A 21,761-nucleotide genomic window follows, 5' to 3' on the forward strand; every position below is an offset into this window, starting at 1 on the left:
AGGGTCTCCTTGACAGAAAAATCCCAAAGAGGGGCAACCTTCCTTCACTACCTCTTCCTGGAGATCAAAGGTTCTGAATGGTGTGCGTGAAATTCCTAAACAGTATAAGACTCAAATGGTCTAATTTAAAAACAATATTTATTGAGGATGGAGAGTAATCAGTGACACAAACTGTAGGTTGTAGCCTCTGCCCTGACACATTGCCAAAGCTTGGCAGTGTAATCACTTAGGTTCAGTTGCAATGAATAAAAATATATCTTAGGTTCCTAGAGAACATCTTTTTGGCTGGGCCGGCTAACTTATCAGACATAGGCTCTGGATTCAGGTGTCCTGTGTCACTCATCCTAATTACTTTGACTCAGTTGCTCAGGACTTTTGTGCTTGGCTTATTATAGCAAAATATAAAAGTATGTAGTGACTTCAAGGTCACTTTTCAAGTGGGGATGAAGTCAGGGTGGAGAGGAAGGGATATAAAGTCCATCATGGTTGGATAGGGAATTCTTTGAAATGGTTCAGGGCTGCTCCTCAATAACTTATCTGTTAATCCTTGGTTCTCCCTTCTGTTGTTTCTTGTCTTTAGACTGTAAAGCTTTGGGCAAAGACCCATTGGTAGTGTTTTCCAAAGTTTCTGAGTCACTTAGGGTCTGTCTACACTGCAAAGAAAAAACAGCACCCAGTCTCACAGCCTGGGTCATTTGACTTGGGCTCATGGGGTTCAAAATAGCAGTGTAGACATTCCTGCTCAAGCTGGAGCATGGGCTCTAAGACCCTTCTCCCTTGCCAGGTTTCAGAACCTGGGATCCATCCCAAGCAGGAATGTCTACACTGCTATTTTTAGCCTCGCAAGCCTGAGTCACTTGACTTGAGTGCTGAGATTTGGCACCAGAGTTTTTTCTTGGAAGTATAGACATACCCTTAGGCTTCTAAGTCATGTGGGTACTCTGCTTAGTACAGTGGGGCCCTGATTAGGGATCTTTGGATGCTATCCTAATATAAACAATGGCATTGTAGCTATATTTTCTTGACTAGTTTCTCCTGTTCAGTGGTAGGGGGATACTTTCTACACTGTAATGAGTAAACCGTAGATGTCTGCTTGTATTGTAAGGCTGTATGGTTGTTCTAACATTCTGGAGAGGAGACTGAACATGCAATCAGTTGTATAATTTAATTTTTATTTGGAATGACTTGGCTGAGCTCCAGGCACAAGTAATTACACCATTTATGAAGATTAATCTGGCACTTCTCCTCATCAAAGGGATAAGGCCTTTGTGACTCAAAGGCTTAGCTGATTCACTCTCCAGGCCTTCTCTTTTAGTGTTTCCACTCCATTCACAGAAGTAGGATTAATCAATTAACTTCGTGGCTGAGCCCTATAGCTAATTAATGAAATACCTTGAAGTGTACAATTTAAATTTAGTTATGCTCACTTTTCAGATTGTTCCAGTGTAGTAGAAAGATCCCTCACAAGAGTCACCTTAAATGAACAATTGTAAGCACCTGACTGCATCAGGTATCTTTTTAATTTAAAATGTAATATCAAGAAGTTCATACTTATTGTTGGAGGCATTAGTCTAAACAGTGCTTTCAAGCTTACTACTATTACTATTTACAACAAAACATACAAAGAATAAGCAATAAATCATGGCTTACGTACAAGAATGTAATACAAATATGAACATAGCTGTTTTGTGTTTAGGAGTCAGGATGTTTTATTGAGATGAGTGCGTAGATACATTGCATTTTCACATGTTCTAATTTTTTGCCTGTCTTCAGTAATATGGAAAAAATTGTTCTCTCCTCTTTGCAGGTACCTATTATACGGAATGAACTAACGGTGTCTTTTTAGACAAGTGGAATTGATCAGAAAGTCCCCATCAATCTTTCTTTATACAAATCTTCAAAGTGAAGAACTTTAATTATAGCACTGCTGGCTACTGCCACTATAGTTAAGGGTTTGTCGTCATTTCCATTTTATCCCCTATTTAACTCTGTTGTAGAAAGTTGCTCAGGGCTGAAACTTGTCAAAGGAGGTTTTAGCTTGGTAGTGAACCTTTGCTTATGGATGTGTGGAATTCTTAACTTTAGTTTGCATTTGAAATAGCTTTTTGAAAAGCATAACCTAAGTCATGTTAACAAGTGTCCTTACATATATGCAGGGCAGGCTACATTAGTACAGACAAACCCCTTAGGAAACAGAGGTTATAACGTCTTTCATTTGAACAATCAATAGCTTGAGACGCAAGTGTCCTTATGGAACCTGAGAATTTTTGGACTCTCTCTGTTGGGAACTAATGTGTATACTTGAGTGTGTGTGGTACCCTGTAGGGCCAATGCAAGGACATAACTCTACGGTGAATGATAATAAGAAAATAAAAAGAATTACAGGTAATACCAGTTGAAGAATAAATACGTGCATAAGGATGCATTGCTCCAGGTCCTATCAGATTCAAAACAGTGATGAACAATGGTTGAAAAAGGATGGCCAAGTGTTGGTTACTGTAGTCTGGCTGTGTGGTGATTCTTCATGCTAAGAATAGTGTACAGAATGTGGCTAAACACATTCCTATCCATACTATGTTTATTGTGCCATTACCCTACTGCAGAATATACTGCACGTTCAGTAAATGTGTGTTAAGGATAGTCCTCAAAATGTGGCTAGCCAGAAGTTGGATCCACTTGCATCAGATTTACAATAACCCCATAACATGGGTGGTGGTGGTCTGCACTCAACACTCTGAAGGAGGAGGAAGCTGATGCTTTCACAAACATAGGAACTGAAGTAGTTCATCTACCCCAGTATCCTGACTCTGCCAGTGGCCAGTACTAGATACTTCAGAGGAAGATGTAGGTAACCTACAGAAGATTAGAATCATAGAATATCCGTGTTGGAAGGGACCTCAGGAAGTCATCTAGTCCAACCCCCTGCTCAAATTTTTGCCCCAGATCTCTAAATGGCCCCCTCAAGGATTGAACTCACAACCCTGAGTTTAGCAAGCCAATGCTCAAACCACTGAGCTATCCCTCCCCCCAATAGTAGAATAGCCATGCCATGAAGAAAGGGGGGGGTGGGGCTGGGGGGTGTGTTTTGGTTTTTAAGAATCAACTTGGATTTTCTTTCTCAGTCCTAAAAACTTTAACATGACAATCTTCTACTGCAAATGAGGTCAAAATATTAATAAAACACTTGCTATCTTCTTCCTTTTCATACTGTGTCCCTACTCAGTGATGTAAGGCTTCAGTTTTCTGAATACAAGCTTATTTATTGATAAGATTTCCTATCCCTCTTACTTCAGTAATGTGATTGACTGATACAAAAGAGTCCATAAATCACCTTGGACAGTCAGCAAAAAAATTCAGCCAAAATTCCTTTAAGAAGGAAAAACCATTCAAATATTGCACTTGGCAGTCAGATTAACATGCGTTGTGAGAGCTGTAAAATGCACGGGACTGAGGGCTAGATACACAAAAGAACATGGGTACTGCAGCACTGTCACGTGTACAGTGATACAGATCAAAATGGAACAGTTTATGTACTGTACTCCAGCTAGCGTGCTACAACTCCTGTTTAGTAACTCTTCTGTGTAGACGAGGCCTCTAGCATTGCATTGCCTAACTCTTAGGTGCCCTGCTATCCAAGTAGAATCCACAGCCCTGCTTTTAGTGCCAAGGCTCCCTAGCAATGTATGGGGAGAGTTAAGCATCCAAGAATGGGATCAACAAAAGCCAGCACTCTTGAGCTGGGAGCCACCTAAGCTAGCCAGTAGGAAATGCCAAGGAGGCAGGTGGGACCTAAGCTCTGTCCCTCAAAGGGAATTAAGCACCTAAGTCAGGGTCAGAGGGTGAGATTCTCAGTCGTGAACTCTCTGTTGGAGTTGGGCACCTAAGCCATGCTGCGGGAGGGGAGGAAGCAGCAGCCTCCCTCATAACCTTTATCCCAGTGGCATTCACCCAGGATGTGGGAGACCTGGGTGTGCTTCTGCGTGATATGAAGAAAGGATTTGAATTGGGTTCCCCACTTCCAGGGATTCCAGAGAGTCATCATCTTTCTCTCGCTGGCCCAATGCATATTTAATTATTGATACGCAGTAGAGCAGCTCAACAGGAGAGCTTAAGAGAGAGACACCAGAATATCCCATAGTCCACTGCTTAGATGAAGCTATAAGGGAGGCTGCTGCCGTCTCCATTTTGTGGGTTTAGGCATGCACAGTGCATAACAGATTGGAACAGGGCAATGCCTAGTGTAAGGATCCGGCTGTGGGGAGAGGCACAATTTAGGCACCCAGATGCCTACACTGAGGCTGCTGTGTGCATGCTCATTAGCAGAAATGTAGGCATTATGGAGACTTTAATGGTGGAAACTCAGGCACCTAGGGACTTCAAGCACCTCTAGGGTTAGGCAGTTGCTGAGCCAGGATTATTGCATATACCGCTGGCGTGTAAATGTTGGATGTCGGTGCTTGATTCTTTTTGGTGGCTCTAACCCTGAGTACCACGACGCATTTTTTTTTTTTTTTAAAGACTTAGTATCAAATTCAGTTGATATCTAATTACCTTTTTATGAGGGCTAGTTAGTTTTTTGCTCTCCATTCTCTTAGAAACACCTAGAGCTCCAGAATTATTTTTCTGCCCCTTGCTGGTACAAAAACTGGCACATAAAGTAGTCCTAGCGTAGGTTTAAAGTATGTAAGAAAACCATGCAGGTCTCAAAATTAGAAGCCACCTGCAATGGATCATGGGGACAAACACCGTTTCATGGCTAGCCTATAGAAAATCTAATTCCCTGCAAACAAAACATCTGCGAGGAGCGGTACTCTACACCCAGATAAATCCCTATTTTTCTTCAGGCTGCTAACCGGACACTGTGGTGGCTGAAATTGTGGTTTTATTTTATTTTTATATCTAACTTCACATGCACGGCTAAAATTCAGCTTCTTGAAGCAGCTTGGCTTGCTAGCATTCTGTACAGCCAAATCTGGATCTAGTGCTGATTAGTGAGATGATTAATCAGGCAACATTGATGGACGTGGTGGTGAGTTTTTTTTGTCCAGCCTTTTGTTGGAAGGATGGTAATGGATCCATAACTGTTGATCTAGGGAACAAGACATTGCACAATTTTACATTTTAAAATTCCTTCCCTTTCATTTATTGTTTCCAAAGCCCTTTGTAAAAACTGTCCGTGCAACAGCACTGATATGCAGCCACTTCTGGGGTGGGGAGTGATAACCAATCAAATACAAGACGATAAAGAGAGTGCTTCGCATTGCTATCAAGAAGGGTGATGGAATACAACTTTAAATGATGTTTTGTGTGTCTACTATATATAACATCATACCAGACATAATGCACACTCAGTCTGACGATCTTCCTAGCTTATTTCTGTGGAAACTTCTGATTTTTCTGCCTGGAGTAAACTTATGGAGTTGGCGGGGAAACCAGAGATTGTTCTTCTCCCTTTGAGGCTACTAAATTTGAGAACTGTCTTGAGTTTAATAGAGAAGTTGAGATGCATGGAGTCAAAAAGGAGGAACATACATAGATGAGTTCTGACTCTTAATGGGTTGATGACACAGAGTTATGCTATTATGAAATTATATTCTCCAACCTTTTCAACTTTTGGCTGGCTAACTGTGAATATCAGTGTGGACTTCAGCAGATTCCAGAGTTGCTCTTTCAGTCCTCTTAAATTTTTTATTACGAGGTTGCTAACTGATAACCTCCTGTCAAAATAACCGCTAGGCGGTGCCTCATAAAGTGTGTGAAATATGCTGTTTGGTAGGTGTCCAAAAGCTATATTTAATTGGTCAGATTTCTGATGCAATTTATGCCGTCCACGTCTGATTGGAGCACTGATAGATGAGTGGAATGTTACTGCCCTGTAGTGGCTGGCTGGCTGGCTGCGACATGGGACATTGGCAAGGGGAGGGAATACGGAAACCAGCATGGTGTTAGGACATCCTGCTGTCTCTGGTTTTAGGCCTAGAGGCTGGAGCTCCCCTCTTAGCTCAGTAACTTAAAGGTTAGAGAGCTGGCACACTGTGGCCATCTTTGTAGGTCTGCTCGTAGCAATGCTCGGATGGTGGGGGAACTGAAGCTGGGTTTAGCTGTTGACCGTGGCCGGTCTTTCAGTGCTTATGTATCCAAACGCTTATTGAAGAACCACTGCACTTCATATCCAAGAGACACCTATTTTGAGAGGCATGAGGTGCCCAATGGGAGCGCGCGCGCGTGTGTGTATGGCTACATGGTCACAAACCCAAGATGGCTCCAAAAGCACTTGGGTTGAATGCATTACAGAAACCAGACAAGTTGAATTGCATAAGATAAACTGGCGGTATAATTTTACGTGGTAGTTTGAAAAGCCTTCCTCATTGTTGCTAGCCTGCAACTTAAGTTTTCATAAATTTCAGTCTGGTATTTCCTGAAAGGAAATCTCCACTCCAGGTGCTAAGGGATTAAACTGAGGTAGATGATTACCCTCAAACAGCAGAGCATGAGCAGGCAGAAATATAGAACAGGTGCTTCTCTGCTGGTAAATACAACATTTGCGCGATGAGAGGTAAATTACTCAGTGATTTGAAAGAAAATTTAATAAAATCAACAAAATGTTAAATTTTACCATCTCTCTGTCTATAGCCTTGCTGCTATTTACTGCATGTGGGCTGTTGTGTGTTCTTCCACAATGAGGAAAAATGCTGTAAAATACTTCATTAAATGAAGCAGTTGCTACTCACTTCTTTTCAACCTCATATTGGTTTATTACTGTTTGAAAGGCCTGTGGAGAAACAATCCAGAGCTTTCAAAATTGTTTTGCAGGAGAGGCAAGAGTCAGAGTTGTTGTTGTGTTTTGATTTAGGCCTTGTTTATGCACAGATGTTTGTACTGGTATAAATATTTTGGTCAGAGATGTGGTTTTTACTGATATAGCTATACTGGTATAACCCCACTCTCCACCGCTTGGGGGGCTTTTTGTTTTTTTTTACTGCTTTGCCTTTATTGACACAGTTAAAGTACTATTACTTTTATGAGAAAACAAGGTATTTGATACAAATCTTATATTGTGTGGGGAGTGATCTGTCACTTTGTTGTATGCTTGGTCCCCTTGACTCTTAAATTGTTATCTCAGCTCTGTCATTGGCTCCTCCGTTTTGAGCCAGTCACTTAATCTTATTGCCTCAATTTCTCTAGACTAGAGATACCTACTTTACCTCCACCATGGTGTTATGAGGCGTGATTGAGTAGTTAGTGTGTGTCAAGTGCTTGGAGGATACAAGTTTAAGAACATAAGAATGGCCATACTGGGTCAGACCAAAGGTCCATCCAGCCCAGTATCCTGTCTCCAGACAGTGGCCAATGCCAGGTGCCCCAGAGGGAGTGAACCGAACAGGTAATGATCAAGTGATCTCTCTCCTGCCATCCATCTCCACCCTCTGACAAACAGAGGCTAGGGACACCATTCCTTACCCATCCTGGCTAATGGCCATTTAAATACTGCCGTAAGGTGTAGAAGCTCTCCAATATATTCCAGTGGTCATAGAATATCAGGGTTGGAAGGGACCTCAGGAGTTCATCTAGTCCAATCCCCTGGTCAAAGCAGGACCAATCCCCAACTAAATCAGTCATGACGTCTTACCAAAAAAATATTCTTCCTGGATTGTAGGCATGATCCTCCCATGTTCTTTTCATGGACCTTAGCCGGTGCTTGAAAAGCACCTGTCTCATCTAGGCTGGCATAGGACTAAATGCAAAGAAACTCATTTAATAGATATTGATGGTCTAAGGAAGTGCTTAAGATTCAGAATTGTTGAAAAAATACCTAATAGTTTAACCTTTGCCAATGTGTTAATCTTCTTTTTTTCCAGAGCTGTTTTAACATAGCCAATACTTCAGGTCTGCAGCAGACAAAAATTTTTAGGGGTACTAACATTGCCTCTTTAGGGTCCGGCATGGGTGAGCCCATCACTGATGCTGTTAAGCGTTTTTGAAAGTTTAATGATTTTAAAATTACATTGCACACGTCCAGAATCCTGATCAGTTCTAAACTCCCACTCATAAAATTTGATGATCTCCAATATTATTAAATTGCTCCACATGGTACAAAACTGTGCAAACCCAAGTACTTATACAAAGAAAATATGTGAAGTGCTGCAATAATTTAAAATTGCTGTGTGCACTGCAGAGTGCCGTAATACTTCTGGAACATATCAAATATTTTTATAAGGACCTCAAACTGGAATAGAGTCAAATATCCTTGTAATATAAAAGTGCAGAACATATTGAACCATTCTGCAGGTGTAATATGTAACACTTGAATTCAATTTTATGAAGTTGTAAGACTGTTGTACCAGCCTGACTGCCTCAAACGCTAGGAGTTTACAGACTAAGGCACTCTGTCTCTCTCTTTGGATCGACCAAGTTTAGTGATTCAGTCGGAGAACAGGTGAGATGTCCCTTTATTGCTGTGGAATCATGGGAGAAGGGAGGGGATGGAAGGCAGCATGGTCTAATGGACTGTGAATCAGAAGAAAAGGGTCTCCTGCCGGCTCTAACACTTGCCTGCTGTGGGGCTGGGCAAGTCATTTCACTTCTGTGTGCCTCTGTTTCCTCTTCAACTTTTCATGTTGTCTAGTTAGACTGTAAGCTCTCTGGGGCAGGAACCATCTCATATGATGTGTATGTACAGTGCCCAGCAACGTGGGCCACAGTTTCAGGTGGGGCCTCTAGGTGCTATTGTAATACAATACGTGTCGGAATAGACCCTACAGGTATGACTAAAGGAGTTGCTGAAAACTTCATACTAGAGCTATTGGATTTCGTTTTTCAATTTCACTGTAAATAATGGAAGGCTTTTAGTTGTACACCTTCTTGAATAAGACAGCCGCTCCTATTCCTAGATGTATGCCTGCATCCCGCAAACTATGCGCATGCTCCTCTTCCCGTGGGAGTAGTCTTCCCAAAATCAGTGCAACTTCACATCCATGAAGCGAAGCATGCGGCCCCTGTGAAGCCACATGATCATTTTGGTTCCATAACAGCTTCCTTAGGTGTCCCCGTGAGAAACGTGAATGTTAATTACTGGGACCATCCTATAATGTATCTCAGAGTAAATGGGGGACAATAACTCTACAGTAATGTCTCTGAACGAACCCTGCTTGGCAGTGGAAGTCATCCTGGGAATGGATAATGTAGTGCAACCTGCTCGCTTTGCAGTGATTTCAGCTGCTTTGTAGGGAGTTGATGCTGCACCAGCACATCCCAGTGCGTACCGCTTGTGAAAGTAGATGATGTGACCCAAATTGTCTAGAGTACCAAGTAGTCTTGCATTTCCCAGTGCAAGGGAGAGAGCGACCTATCTAAGGCTCTTATACTCCTGCCCATCACCATAGTATCTGAGTGTCTTTCACATCCATTAGGCTGTCAATAGCAAAGTCCTTCCTGGACTGTATGGAGTCTATGGTGGCTCTCCCTTTGGCTTATAGAAAGCTCTGCTTGGGTGTGGTCTGTCTTTTCACAGTTTATTCATGCTGAAATGCGTGACCTATGTCTCTTTTTAAACGCTTTCTATTCCTGGAGTGAGCAGGATGAATGCAGGTATCTTGTAAACAAGCAGGACATGATGGGCACTGTCTATAATCTATTAAAATTGTATTAACTGCACCTCCCAAGCAGCCCTACGCAGACTCTGTAAAAAAGCCACGATAACATCTTCCCTCAATTTCCTCTTTATTTTCTCGTACAGCGTATGCATTTTCTTCTGCCTCCTGCACAAGAGACTACAGTGTCTTCCAAGTTAATAAAATGACACAGAGGTCATTTATATTAAGACAGTTAAATATTTGCCGGGCCCGTTACAGTGTATTAAACAATGCTTTATTGTTTGCTCTCCCCTGACCTGATGCATGTTTCCAGCAGACAGAATAGCCTAGTCTGTCTGCTTTTTTCAGGTACGTGTGGCAATGCAAAATTTGAAATAAGAAGTGGAGATATAGCTTTTCTGCTGAGCGATGGGTTCAGTTAAGGATACAGCATTCAAATAGTCTGTCTGCTCCTGCCCCTCCCCTCCAAAAATCCTGTGTGTATGACAACTCATTAAATGATGCCACCATCCCCTGAAATGCTGCCTCTGAGACTAGTGCAGTCAGGAATAACTTCCATGGGCTACTGTGCAGTACAGGGGCACTTTGCAGGCTTTAAAATGAATGGCATTTCCATAGTAAAGGGAAGAACCCAACTTCCTGCATCTTCCCACTCTAAAAAGTAATATAAAAAACATTGATGAAAATCTTACATACGCAGCACGGATGGCTACATATCCTATAACGTTATCCCATATTCTTAGTAGAGATACTATATTAGCACTTAGAGGACCCATTATACTAGGCACTGTACAAGCATAGTCAGAGGTGGTCTCTTTCCTAAAGAACGTGAAATCTAAATAGACAAGCGAGACAAAGGGCATATTGGATCCATTTTTCAGACCGGGAAGTAAAGCAGGAAGATATTAAGGGACTTGTTTAAGGTCACGGGGAGTCTCTGTCAGAGCTGGAATAGAGCACTGGACTGGGACATAGAAGAGCTGGGTTTTAATTCACGGCTCCACCACTTGTTTGCTAAAAGTATCAAGATGAAATTACAAATGGCAAATTGGGCCTCTGCGGTGTTAAGAACTTGAGCTGGTTGCAATTGTTCAAATAATGAGGGAAAAATTTGATTTTTTAATTTTTTTTTTAAATTTCTCCCTTCAAATTTCATTTTTTAAATTTCCCCTTTTTCCCCCTCACCTGTGAACCCTCTCCTGGAGGTAGACATCTAAGCTGCTATGGTAGCTCATGCCCTAATAGCCAAAATCCAGACCTTTCTTGCCACGGAGGGAGAAGAAGAAGAGAGGGACTATTATAGCAAACAGCGTGGTGGTTTGGGTACTCACCTGGAATGTTGGGAGACCTGGATTCAGGGCCTGGCTCCAAATCAGTCAGAGCAGGGATTTGATCCTGGGTCTCTGCTTCCTAGGTGACTGCCCTAACCACGAAGCAAGGGGGGACACATCCTTGCAGCTGTCTTTTGTGACAGGTGTCAGGTCTTTGCCATGCTCTGAGTACATTGGGCCTGGCTGGCAAGCTAGGTGCAGGAATGCCTAGCTTGAGAATCCTGCTTTGGGGTAGGTGAGGTGGCTTTGTATCCTCCTGCTGCTGGGAAACGTAGGCACCTACGGGGATAGGCAGCAGCTGAGCAGTGGTTCTGACGACATCAGTGGGACTTGAATGATGGCCTAAGGTCCCTGAAGAGGCAGTTAGGCACCTATATCTGGTCCCTTGTGTTTTATTTTCAGAAGCAGGTCCCAGGCCCTTTGAAAATCACACCCAAGGTGCCTCAAGCTGGGCACTCAAAAAAAGAAGCAACCAAACTTTGAGGCCACCTTTGAAAAATCGGTTGTTAAGCGAGTTGCCAAAAGCCTCATAGCAAAGTGGTGGCAGAGTCAAGGAGAGAGCCTGGTACACGGGACGCCTAATTCTCTACACTAAACCCTTGAGGACACTTGTTCTCTGAAATCCAGCCCACAGTTGGTTGTTTCAATGCCCGCAACAATTTACAGTACAAAATGAGCTTTAAAGCAGGACGTTGTGAGGACTAACCAACAGCTGCGTAAGCGGTAGGTGAGATGTAGCGGTGATATCTACCTAGCTAGAATCATGGGGTTAGGAGGGACCACGAGGGTTATCTAGTCTAACCCCCTGCCAAGATGCAGGATTTCCTCACCATGGTATCTGAGCACCTCACTGTCATGAATGGCTTTTATCACAATACCTCGGTGAAGTAGGGACGGTTTACCCTGTTGTAGAGACGGGGAACTGAGACACCGAGATGCTTGAGTGACCTGTCCAAAGCCACACAGAGAGCCAATAAAAGTGCTGAAAGTTCAACCTGGGTCTCCTGGACACCTGGTCAAGAAACATGGTGTCTTGTCCATGGAAAATAATGGATGGAAAATGAAAAGGGAGGAAAAAATAAGTTTGTCAAATTTTTCAACAGCTTTGTTTCTTCAGGCTTTTGTTGAAAACGTGAAACCTGGTTTCTCCCCCACCCCCCCCTTCAGTTTTTGGCAACTGAAAGCTGAAAAATCTCAGCTGGTTGAGCAAAAATGTTCCACAAAACCAAAAATGTTTGCCCAACTGCTGAAAACGTTTCAGTTGCCAGAAACTTAAAAAAAAAAAAAAAAAAAAAGCCCTAAATGGCCATCTTGAACGAGCTGCTGCTTATTTTCCTGTCACACAGCACTACCTAGCTCTAAGGAGAGGGCATGCCTGTCTGCATATGATATGTTTGGGGGGAGGTTTTTTTACTCACTGGACTCCTCTAGTGTCTCATATGCCATTTGTGTTTCTGTAGGGCTGGGAGACACTAATACTTGAGAAATCCTTACTGAGGGTAAACTTGGATTTGACCGAGCTTATTGCTCTGGCTTTTGTTTTACAAAACCAGAACTGGTTTGCCTTTTCCCGGACCCCCTCAAGTTTGAGTGGAAGTGACAGTATTCTGGGTTTGGCTGACTTGTTTGCATTGTCTTAGCACAACTGCATAAACGCTTGAGATCAGAAACTACTGAGGACTTCTTGGGGGGGTCTTGAGCATTCTCAGCTCCTATGGACGATTGGGCCTAATGGAGCTAATATAGGGGTTTCCTTGCAATTTTTCTCTTTCTCTCAAAGATGAGCCTTTTCCTCCATTCACTACCCCATCTACTAAGTCACAAAGCTCTTCAAGGATTAAAATATGAGACTGGCCATAACCTATCATGCAATTTTTACAGCAAGCATCTGTCACCTTTTTCCCCCTGTCATGGGAACATAGTGCATCTCAACTTTTTGTTTTCTTCTACTATTCTTCTTGCTATCACCATGGCAACAGTATCGTAGCTATGGAAATGAATGACTGTGTATTGTAAAAGTGGGTTACTGGGAGTTACAGTGTAACCTGCAAAGCAATTTACCTGTCAAGGTGTGAAAGCTGTACAAAGACAGATTGGGATACGATGGCAACTGGGAGGCAGTGTTGTTTAGAAGTTACAGCAGTGCTCTGGGGGCCAGTGTCCTAGGTTCTATTCCTGATGGTGCCACAGACTTGTCCTTAGATCATGGACAAGTCACGTAATCTGTGCCTCAGTTTCCGTTGTTCTGTACAATGGTCATAATGACACCGATCTACCTCTCAGAGGCATTTTGAGGCCGTTCTATCATCACTAAAAAGAACCTTGATACTGTTGTCATTCACTCAGAGGACACTTTTGCCACTGGCTACCTCTTGGGCTCAATCCTTCTGTTGCTGAAATGACCATTGGGCAGAACTAAGCAGAGCTGGGGAAGTCTGGCAGAGCAATTTTTCAGAATCGTTAAATGAATCTGCCCAGGTTATGTTTGCTTTCTGCCTGAATTTCGCTTTGTGCTGAGGGATCAGCCAAAAAGGACCCTGTATCTCTCAAGTCTGCTTCAGGCATTGGCCTGTGCTCTTTGAGGAGGGGTGATTTTTTATTTTTATTTTATTATTATTTTTTTTTTTAGACTCAACCTAGGTCAAATTCCACACAGGCCCTGCTGGGACTTCAATAGATTTTTTTTCCCTCCACATAAATTGCATATTTTTATCACATTATTTGTGCCACTTCAATATATTCTCGGCTCTCCCTGTGTTTGTGTCCTTTTTCCTCATTGAACATCACTCTCACTGCTTCTGCTGTGCTCGGAATAGCAGGAAGAGGCCATTACTGTATTTATGATCACATTCAGTGCTCCAGTCACCTGTGTTAACTGTCTCTTTTGAATGCCTTTGTACTAAGTTCCCAGGGTCAGGTTTAAAAAACGTGTGATGTCGACAGCAGTGTCTGTCAGCTCTTGCAGAGCCCTCACCCCATGCAGATGGTGCTTGTGTTTTGAATGCCTCGGGCATTCCAGAAGGAGCTGCAGAATAGTGACACTTTTGGGGGGGGCGGGAGTAGCTATTTACTTGTGGCAGAAATGCTGTGACTTCACACCTGCATGCAACACAGCACCACACAATACGCAGCGAACTCGTGGCCTGATTAAAACACCTCCGTAAGCAGGGGCTGCAGTGTAGGATGCAAAGTGCAGAGGGCAATCACGACAGGAGAAAAGCAGCTTCTCCAGGGGCCTCTCAAAGAAAGGGGTTTCATGTTTTTAACACCTCTCTCCTAGTCTTCTTTCAATGGCAACAAGGGAGGGTTGCAACATGCTTCCCCTTCATGGCTCTGTTTTGGGTTACAGACTTGCATCGCTTGGGCTTAACGTGGGACCAGATAACATGAACAACGCATTCATCTGCTGAACTCTCTCACTCATGGTTACGCCCCGCGCTGCACTCAGCGGTGTTAGCCACACTGACTGCTGGGCATGCATCCCCGATTTCCTAGCACTGTTCCTACCTGTGGTGCATTGTGGATGATTTTCCTGGGCCTTCTGAGACCTAATGTGCCTGCAAGGATATTGTGGAAGGAAACACAAAATGCTCAAATTTCCCACAATCCACAGCTCAGCAAATCCCAAGACTCCTCAGGGGCTATCCTCTAATACATGTCCCTGCTTCAACCACTGCTCTTTGCATGGCCCAGATCTGCATCAAAGAACGCGGTGCTTCCGGAAGGGTTCCTCATGGAGCTGGTGAGATTTAGGTGGCCACTGAGAGTCATGGGCAGGCATTCTGATGTGTGCAATCGAGTTCTGCTTTTCTTCCCATTGTTTCCATCTTAATCTTTAGCTGGGGACAGCATCACACTGAAATCTGGCTCTCAACTAGGGACTCAAACTCCAGTTACCCATAATGACTGCTTAGCCACCACCAAGTCTTGTTATATTGACAAGGTATTTGCCTCTTGTTCTCCATCCAGCTGATTTTCAAGCTCTGCCCTGTCAATCAATGCACATGCTTCTGCGTCTCTGGGCTTGTCTGCTGTGGGTGCCTTGTGCTTTGTGTCAAGGTGTGAGAACCGTGAAGTGCTCTTGTCACCTTATGGAAGAGTCACAAGGCAAACCTCTTGAGAAGCCAAGAGACCTGAAATTGCATGCATGAATATATTATAAATTGTCTGGGCTTTGTGAATGTGTGGTTTCAGGCTGTGGGTGGCTGTAGGCAATGATGCATTAAGTTGGAAGATAATGTACTCTGCAAAAATTAAAATAAAGGTTATGGGACTATTTGGTTTTGCCAGTGGCTGAAGGCTATTTCTTCTAATTTATTAACCCATAGCATTTTGGCATTTTCCAGCCTGCAAGCGAAATGAAAGCTTAGATGTATGTCTAGTTATCAGTGAATTCCACAGGCATAAATAGTCCGCTTGGATGAAGCCTGGCATCTCTTTCCATGTGAGCAATTTCTGCCTGCGAGATGTGTACCTATAACTTTGCAACCACTGAATGACTGACAGGTGAAAATAAGTGTGCATGACTCCAACTACTTGGCTTTCTCCCACATCAGGGACAAGGGCTTAGATTCGTATCTGGGGTTCAAATAAAATGTGAAAAATAGGTGCACAATGGAGAAAATCAAGCCTGAAATATGGGTGTGGTTCATCTACCTCTGTCGGACTGAATTTCCTTAGTTTCACTTTATACCACTGAGATCAGGAAGGCAGCCTGCATCAGAAACTCATGTGCACCTTGAAACCAGGCAAAATACTCAAGTGAACACCTACTCCCCCTGAGCTCCTTGGGGAAGTTTTGGACTTTGGACACACTCCCCTCTGCGACCTCGTTCCTCCAGGAGTAACTTGGCATTGGTGTTGCCGCCCTCTTATTAACACAGGGTCAGGGCCTCTATGCTCTTTGTCCTGCTCCTTGCTTTATTTTTCTTTGGCCTCAACACTCAGCATCTGACTGTGCCGTGAAGAATCAAGCCCTAAGCGTGAAGAATGCAAACACACTGAAACCCAGATTAGGAGAGGAAAGTCTCCTTTTAGTTAAAGCTCAAAGAATTCCTAAGGCTTTCGGCATGATTTTAGCCACCTCATTGCTATTTTTTTTATTTCCCCTCGTCCCCTCAGTAAACCAGTGCAGAGCTAAGATTAGGGATGGGCATTTGAACTGTTCTAAGTTCCTGATTGGACAGTATGAACCGTGGTCAGCAGCTGCTATGTACAGCAGTGGCAAGCCGCGCAGGGCTGTGTTTACATTTTTCACAGACATTGCAGCCTGAGCGCCTAGCATGTGCCCTCTAAGGAGCTGGAAGTTTAATGTGAAGCACAATGCAGTGAGCAGAGCAATTCCGACAGTATGAGTCAGCTGGGAGAAGGCTTCTTCGGGCTTCAGCAGGGTGGCTGTTTAAAGAGCTCATAGACGCATGGAAGCACTTTTTAGCAGTGGGAAGCAAAGCATTCTGAAAGTCTCTGTCACTGCGTGTGCCTGGTGCTTCCGTAGTTATTTAATGGGCTTTCCTCTAGCCACTGCCGAGCCCCCCAACCCCAACAAAATATCGGACTGGAAGACTCATCCTCCAAGGAAGTGTAGAATAGTCTCCTTTGGACGGTTTTGCTGTGTTAGCTGAGCACTCATTCTGTCTTGACCTAATGGGATCAGGTAGCTTCTATATAGCGCCTTTAGATGTTCAAACAAAGCACTTCCCGAACATTGAGTCACTGTGTCCCTACGGATTAGCTCCATTTGACTGGGGAGGAAGTGAGGTATAGGGACTTTGTGACTTGTTCAAAGCCACGCAGCAATAGGGTGTCGGGGGCCATCTGCGACTGCTAGTAGCGCACATCCCCAGCCGGCCGGAGATGGGACGCTCCAGGAGGAATGCTCTCAGTTACTACAGAGAATTCTTTCCCAAGTGTCTGGCTGGTGGGTCTTGCTGACATGTTCCGGGTCCACCTAATTGCCATGTTTGGGGTTGGGAAGGAATTTTCCCCCAGGTCAGATTGGCAGACTCTGGATTCTCTGTAAATTGAAGCTTTTAAATCATGATCTGAGGACTTCAGTAACTCAGCCAGAGGTTAGGGGCCTATTACGGGAGTGGGTGGGTGAGATTCTGTGAGCTGCAATGTGCAGGAGGTCGGACTAGCTGATCACATGGTTCCTTCCGGCCTATGAGTGAGCCAGGATTAGAATTTAGGACCCCCCTGACTCCCAACCATTATGTGCTCATTCTCCCAGTACCCTGCCTGTGTATCTATATAATCTGCCCAATTCTTTGTATTATGACAGAGCCTAGAGGTTCTGACTGAGAACAGAGCTCCCGTCTGCAAAGTGCTGTACAAATATGTAAAGAGAGGCCCTAACCCAAAAAGTTTATAATGAAATAGGCGAGGCAGAGAAAGGACGTATTGTCCCTGTGTTACAGATGGGAAACGGAGGCACAGAGAGATTAAATGATTTGCCCAAGGTCACACAGGAAGTCTGTAGCAGAGCTGGGATTTGACTCCAGTTCTGTGGGTCCTAGTCCAGTTCCTTAACCACAAGGGCAATCTGCCTGCTTAGAGACCAGGCTTGTCTCTGTTTTGTGCCTATCCAGATGCCTATCCTCCTTTGTGCTGAATATCAGTGTGCCCTCTCCCCTCAGAGCACAGGCTGGGTAATGCTGGCTCACTCAGAGCTGTGCTGCAGTCTGTTTGTTTTCTTCTTAGCATTGAGAGGGCTGACAAGCTCCCAGAGCTGGGATTTCAGACCACGTCTCCATTGTCATAATGACTGGCTTAACTAAGGCAAGGTCGTGCTGGAGAACATTCCTGAACACACACTGCAAACACAAGGCTTGCTCGCCCCTTGCGTGTGGGTCTCTGGGCAGTGCTTCGGTGGCCTTTTTTTTTTTTGTGCTGTCCAAATATTGACTGTGCTCAAGGACTATAGCGTTGCTAAAACAACAGTTGCTGCAATCACTTGGGGCTCAGGAAGTTCCTGACATGTGAGAGTCTATCTCGCTGAAGGGCTGCTTTGTAAAATGTACTCCAAGGGAAGAGTTTTATTGTCCCGCCCTTGGTGGGCCTCAAACCATTAGGAGAGTGGGATTGGACTGTAGGTGAATAAACAGTTGCAGGGGCCTTACGTTTTGCAGACTTTGGGGAGCTTGGGCAATTGGGGGCAGTGGTTGTTCGTTTGCTGGGAAGGGCCTGAGGGAGCTGAGAGAGGGATTGAAGGAAGCAGTAGGTGAGAACTGAGGCTCATGTTACCATGCGGGGGATGGAAACTTTAGATGGGGGAGGGTCACCTTTAAAGAAAGGAGTGATCAGTGAATGTAGGGAGGGGGTGCAGCCAGAGCAGGGCCTCCATAAGCATCGCCCAGGGATGCACTTGACACCTGTCTAGCTGTCTAGCGAGGGTGGCAAAGGACAGACTATAAGGTAGGACTGCCCCTTCTCTTCTGTCCACCTTGTCGGGATTGAAAATTACAACACAAATCATCCCCCCATTGACCCCTCCCACTCCCAAATCCCAGTTTTGTTCTATTTTAATATATAGCCTGATTTTGTTACCTTGCTGTGTGCTGTCTCCGCTCCCCCCATTGCCCTTATCTCAAAGGAGATTTATTTTGAGCCAGCTCCTATATTATATGGCCAATAACATTGCTCAGTGAAGGGAGAGAGACTAATTTGTATCCTCTGTGCTACTGATAATAAAAATGTAGCTCTTAAAGTATTCCCCCCGCCCCCCTTAAACTGCAGTTATGTTTCCTTGAATAGATAAATGCAAGGTAAATTTAATTACAGCATAATTTCTCCCAGGTTGAATAACCTTTAAACCAGCTCTGATCTTGAGAACACATTTGCAGATAATGCACTGTCCATTACAGTGTCTAAATCTACACTTCTGAAAATGCATAATAATGCCACTATGAATACCAAATTAGTTGTGTTACTCCTTGCAGCCGTGAATCCCCAGTGAGCGAGTAACACTGTGACAGCCCACACAAAGTGTCGGTGGCTGTAGTTAGTCTCTAAGATGCCACAAGTCCTCCTGTTCTTTCTGCGGATGCAGACTAACACGGCTGCTACTCTGAAACCAGTCCTCTTAAAAAGCCCATTCTGTGAGTTTTAATGGTGGGAAAAGGTGCTTGGTTGACCGTTCTTGGCACTGCAATGGTGTGCTATTTATTTAGCAGTTGGGCAAGCGTCCTCTCCCCTACCTCTGTGCTGATGGGGATCTTTTCCTGTTCTAGGGGGACAGCTGTGGAACTGAAAGCTTAGTTGTCTTCCACTTGCTTTAACACTTTAAGTCTGGGCTAGGACTGCCGGTCGTCACGTCTGCTAGGAGCTAAACTAAGAGCTGAACTGACCCACAGCAGGAATGTGTTGTCGCCTGCATCCCATTCCTGAGCCATTCGACTCATTAGTTATCAGTCCTCTTTCCAGTACATCTGTCCTTCACTTTTGATGCCAGCATACCTTGTTTAGATCAAATGGGCTCAGCTGCTATTGCGCGCACCACAGCCACAAAATTTGCTATAAATGTCCAATCTCGCTCGAAGGCTGGGATGCTAAAGGGAATGTGTGTCAGGGTTTGAATTCATAGGATAAACGGCTGCTGCTGTACAGTGCCAACACACATGCTCTAGTCCATATTACTTGTTCCTCTCCTGGGGAATTTACCCTATGTCATGCCAACCTACACATGGGCTGTGGGGGATCATAGAATCATAGAAGATCAGGGTTGGAAGGGACCTCAGGAGGTCATCTAATCCAACCCCCTGCTCAAAGCAGGACCAATCCCCAACTAAATCATCCCAGCCAGGGCTTTGCCAAGCCTGACCTTAAAAACCTCTAAGGAAGGAGATCCCACCACCTCCCTAGGTAACGCATTCCAGTGTTTCACCACCCTCCTAGTGAAAAAGTTTTTCCTAATATCCAACCTAAACCTCGCCCACTGCAACTTGAGACCATTACTCCTTGTTCTGTCATCCGCTACCACTGAGAACAGTCTAGATTCATCCTCTTTGGAACCCCCTTTCAGGTAGTTGAAAGCAGCTATCAAATCCCCCCTCATTCTTCTCTTCCATAGACTAAACATGCCCAGTTCCCTCAGCCTCTCCTCATAAGTCATGTGTTCCAGTCCCCTAATCATTTTTGTTGCCCTCCGCTGGATGTTTTCCAATTTTTCCACATCCTTCTTGTAGTGTGGGGCCCACAACTGAACACAGTACTTTAGATGAGACCTCACCAATGTCGAATAGAGGGGAACGATCACGTCCCTTGATCTGCTGGCCATGCCCCTACGTATACATCCCAAAATTTGAACCGGCGGTCTCCCACATCCCAGATGAGTACACCAAGCACTTGGCTAAAGGTTATAAGGGTACTTCCTCCTACAATTGATTTGTGGGGAGGTAGACAGCCTCTGTGCAAGTTTACACATGAGATCAGGCCTCACACACAAGTTAGGCAGAGGAACACCTCTCATTCCTATGGTTTATGGATAACTCTGGGGCTTAGTTGTGCAGACACCTAGAGGGAGGCAGCAGTGCGTATGCCGAGAGGAAGGAACGTAGATGCTGAGGAAACTTTTACTGCAAAACTTAGATGCTGAGAAAATTTAGGAACCTACATGGTTATGCAGCAGCTAAGAACCTAAGTTCTTATGAATCTAAGTTCAAATGTGGGACCTTTGGCACTAAACGCATGAGCTGTTACTGCATGAGCCACAAGACGCATGTCTGTGAGCCAACGCTGTAGCAGGCTGCTCATTCTGTAGGAGACCTAGCACCACTAGTGGGGGACAGAGCACCACACAGAGCAAGCAAGAGGGTTACAGCTAAATTAAAAAACAAACCCCAAGAGTTTCCAGATTTTTTTTTTTCCAGAAAAGTCGAGTTTTCGAGAGATGACCTGATAGTGAGCATTATATTTGTGGAGTAGAAGCATTTGGAAACATGTAGCTTGTTCCTCTTTAGTTGTATTTTTTAAAAAAAAACAATTCTGTTTCCTTTTGTGTGTGAGAGAATTAGAGATGCAGAACAAATACATCATTTCTGTGAGCACATTGGCACACCCTCCCCGGCTGCCATCTTTATTTCTCCAGGCCAGTCAGGCATCCAGAGACATGCGTAAATAGAGACAGACACTAGAAAACATATGCTTACATATTTGTCTCTCCCATGAAAGCTTCCAGGTTGGGAACAAGAAGAAGCCTGACAGTCCTTGTACAGAGAGAGCAACAGCCTTCAGGGGAGATGTTGTAGACAAGAAATTTAGGGTGAGATTTTTCAAGCTCCCTTAATGGTGTCCTAGTGTCACTCCCGTTTCAGCCAACGGTAAAACTCCCATTGACATCAGCGCTGGGTGGGTGGTGAGCGCTTTTGAAATGCCCACCCTAAAGCTGCCAGAGTTTTCAACAGGGGGCCACTTGTTTTTAGTACCCCAGTTCTTGGGCTCCCAACGCAAGTCAGCTGGGCCTTGACGTTCACGGATTCTTTTAGCGCCTTCAAAAGCAATTGAAGGGCTCTGGGTGCTCCACACCTCTTCAAATCAGGCCCAAGGGTGTCAAGTTGGACACCACAAAAATGTAGCTACCTAACTTTAGAAAGCATCTTTGATAATGGTGGTCTTGCTTGTTTCCATTGCAGGGCCTGCCTGGTGTTCTTCAGGGTATTGCGTTATTGTCTCTGACCTCTGGCCATACTCTGCCTTCAGCACATGCATCCACAGCTCTTGCTGACGTGATTAGAAGCCAAATGCTTATCTAAGTGCAGGCTGTGTCCATGCCTGATGAACACAGGTATCGACCTGTGCAGTGTACACTGTATTCTGGTTGACTAAGGTAGCACACCAGAGG

The sequence above is a fragment of the Natator depressus genome, chromosome 15, assembly GCF_965152275.1.
Source record: "Natator depressus isolate rNatDep1 chromosome 15, rNatDep2.hap1, whole genome shotgun sequence".
Classification (NCBI taxonomy): Eukaryota; Metazoa; Chordata; order Testudines; family Cheloniidae; genus Natator; species Natator depressus.